This window comes from Elephantulus edwardii, unplaced genomic scaffold (genome assembly GCF_000299155.1).
Source record: "Elephantulus edwardii isolate Elephantulus edwardi_28Jun2011 unplaced genomic scaffold, EleEdw1.0 scaffold00013, whole genome shotgun sequence".
NCBI classification, from domain to species: domain Eukaryota; kingdom Metazoa; phylum Chordata; class Mammalia; order Macroscelidea; family Macroscelididae; genus Elephantulus; species Elephantulus edwardii.
The window spans coordinates 6,084,252-6,088,300 of NW_006399763.1; positions in this window are offsets into that span (position 1 = coordinate 6,084,252).

Below are 4,049 nucleotides of genomic sequence, written 5' to 3' on the forward strand. Positions count from 1 at the left end.
CAAAGAAGAAATTCAGATGGCTAGCAAGCACATGAAGAAATGTTCAAAATCCTTAGCTCTATGAGAGATGCAAATTAAAACAATTATGAGATATCATTTCACCCCAGTAAGAATAACAAAATTTAACAGAACAGCAAACAATAAATGCTGGCGAGATTGTGGAGAAACTGGAACCCTTATTCACAGCTGGTGGGAGTGTAAAATGGCGCAACCACTATGGAAAGCAGTATGTCGCTGTCTCAAAAAGTTGCAAATACAAATACCATTTGACCCAGCGATTCCACTACTGAGGATATACCCTAAAGAAACCACAAATGCCACCTAAGTAGATATATGCATATCTACCCATGCTTATTGTGGCTTTGTTCACAAAGGCAAAAGGTTGAATAACCCAAGTGCCCATCAACAAACGAATGGATAGAGAAGCTCTGGTATATCCACACAATGGAATACTATGGTGCATTGAAAAACAAGGAACTCATGAAATACTATGCAAAATGGAGACCCTGGAGGACGTTATGCTGAAGTATCTCAGTCACAAAAGGACAAATATTGCATAGTCCCACTGTTGTAAAATTGGATTGACAACAGGGTTGGGGGGAGATGCAGAAAGAGGGAATAAATTATACATATTGCACTGAAACAGATGAGGGAGAGAACTGTTTAAAAGGGATATATAATTAGGTATTATTGTCATGACAGGAGTCCAGAATGAAGGCTGCATAGTGGAGCGGACTTGGAGAGAGGGATTGTGTAACAATGAAAGAATTTTTCTTTTACTTTTCAAAGGGAAAAGCAAATTTGGGGGAGGGGAGGGAAAGGAAAAAAGTACAACAGTGAATGAATGGAAATAAAAAGTCTCTGTAAACTTTCATTAAAATTAATTTTTTAAAATGTAAAAAACCCATTATTGTAGAATGAGTATGAAGATCCAAGGGGGTGTGTGTGTGTGTGTGTGTGTGTTTGGAAACAGGTGGATGGGGGAGGAAGCTGTTAATTATAGAGTTGCACAATTCAGTGTGTGTGTGTGGGGGGGTACCTGTGAAGGAAATGGGAAGGATCTTTCTTGAAAAACAATGTATTCAAACTTTGTAAATAAACAAGTACTTTAAAAAAAAAGGCAGTCAGAGTCCACCATATGCTCCATTAGAGAAGGCAGGGCAATCTCCTCCTGTGCCTGTCAGATTCGATTTTATGGAACACACATACACACACATACACACACACACACACACACACACACACACACACACACACAGAGATCAAAATGTCTAAAATAAAATATTTCTTTTTTAAAAAAAGGTAAAATGCAGTTGTTTTAAGATTGACAAACTAGGCATTTGGACAAGAACAAACTGGGAGGAGGGTAGAAAGAATGGTGCAGCGGTGAATGAATGGAAACCCAAAATCTCTGTAAATGTTTATGAAAATTAATAAAATATAATTATTGAAAAAAAAAGATTGGCAAACTAAAAGAGAGTGATAATACAAATTAAGTTCTGTTATGATGATCAAAATTACCTTTATTTCTTTTCCCCAGTTAAGCTAATAGTCTATATAGATGATACTTTCTTGTCCAATGCAATTGGGACTAATAGTTTTTAAATTATACAACCTTCTAGTTAAATCAGATACTCAAAAGAGAGTGATAATGCTAATCTTAAACATACTACTTGAAAGTTATAGCAAGTCAATGAGTATCAGCTTTCGTATCTCTAGAGCAGGACTAAGGGAGATCTGCTGGCTTAGTCCATAGGGAGGTAAACTGTTAGCTCAAAGGCCAAACCTCTCTGACAGTTGGCTTCACCAGTTGCTCCACTGGAGAAAGATGGGCATTCTCTTCTTGACATTCACAACCTCAGAAAGTCAGCTATGATTTGCTTCTGACTCTATGGCAATGACTTTGAATGTAGGGCCAAGGCCTTCTCTTGCATGCAGTCTTTCATGTACTAAGGGTATCTTTCCTGATAAACCCTCTAGTAAATGTATTGCCTCTCATTCCAAGTAACTCAAGCACAAAATTCTCCTTGATTTCTGTCATCTCTCTAATCTTTTATAGTTGTTATTTCACTGACAGAATTTTTAAACTGGTATTCAAGTGTTTCCATACAGACCTTTTTTTTTTCTCTTCAAATGGAGATAATTTTTTTTAAATGGAGACAATGGTTTAAGTATTTAGATTACATATAACAAATCAATAAGACTTTATGAACAAATACAAATAATCCATAGTAAGTATGCAAATCAGAAAACACAAAGCACAAATGTTAAAGAAAGTTACAGAGGAAGCCTACTGGACAGGCACCAAAGGTAAATGAGTGCTTTACAGATGGCATTGGGCAATAAAAAAGAAATTAAAAGTTAGGGAAGTAGACGATATTTAAGAATACTGAATTTCAGATGCTCTGCTGGAGGAGAGACAAATCTCCTCTTGTACCAGTCAGATCCGATTTGACGGTACACGCAAAAAATAATAAGAAAAAATTAAAAAAAAAAGAATACTAAATTTTTCTAAATTGTTTTTAAGCAACTGATAATATTAAAAACCAAGGAGTTGCAAGTTAAATGTATTTAATTTTTTCATATTTTCCATATTTCTTCTGAACTACGAAAGATGGTTTTTAATAATAAGTAAATTTAAAATATTATCTCCACGGTAAAATTATACAAAACCATAAAATCCACACTTAGTTCAAATCCACTGCCCTCAAGTCGATTCCCTATATGACAGAGGAGAATTACCCCACAGGGCCTTCAACTTGTTTAAATAGGTTTATTATTTATTGTGACCAAATGTGTCCTAACAAAACAATCTTTGGTGACAGGCTGGTGAAGATTCTTGGGCCTGTCTTAACGTCATTCTTAAAACATTAAGTTTTATTACAAATGGAACTTCATATCATTTTTTCATTTGTGACTATGGCTATCTTCCTATGTCTGCATTAATAATGGGCTCAACGGTGGCAGAGATGACAATGATGGCACAGGATAAGGTGGGTTAAAATATGTCATTCAACACTGCAATCCCAGAGGTGCATGGTTCAAATTCACCAGAGGCTCTGCTGGAGAAGAGGGAACAATCTCGTCCTGTACCAGTCAGATCTGATTTGATGGTACACACACAAATATAATAATAAAAATAAAATAAAATTACAAAAAAAACCCAAAAACAAATCTGTCATTCATACGGTTGCTCTGAGTTGTCGTCAACTTGCTGGCACCTAACAACATTATTCATGTATTTTTATTTTATTACACAGAATGCTATGACCAACTGGCAGTTTGAGCCTGACATTCCAGTCCGTGGAAAGTGAAATTCTAGAGAAATCTTACCTAATTTCATAATTTCACAGGGATAGACATGGACAATCAGACTAGAAAAGTACTTTTATTTTGGCCCCTCAGCTACTCATATGGATCCACTGTTTCTTATCTGCAATCCCCAAGTCCAAAGAGCTCTGGCTATCAAAAGTGTTCTCACTTTTTACTCCCATTGCCATAAGAGTATCACATTGGCCTTCTCATGGGTCTCTGCATTTCCAGCTTCATTCTTATGCAATTTTCACCACTCCCACTGCTCCCAGAAATGATTCTTCTGAATCACAACCTTCCCACATTCATCCTTATTTCCCCTGAAATCTCAGACAGTTCCCCATAGCTGCTGACTGGAGGCGGGCTATTCTCTGTCTCACAAGGAACAAACCTTCACTATTTCCTGCTGCAGGAACAACAGTGTGCTTAAATCAAATATGAGCATCCAATGAGTTTCTATCTATCAATCCACCCTTTGGAAATTGTGAAAAATTTCAAATTCAAAGTCACATCTAGCTCTGACCAGATGCATGTAGGGGAGAGGAGATCTAAATCCAGGATGAGAGTCATGTCTCTTTAGCTGGTCACTGGGCTTGCAGTTCATTCCACTGGAATAAGAACAGTGACTGACCATGGTCCCCAATACTCATTCCATAAATTTGTTAAATCGGTTGTTGTTAAGGTGCTGTCAAGTTGAGCACAACTCACAGCAACCTCATAAACAGATCTGAATTCTG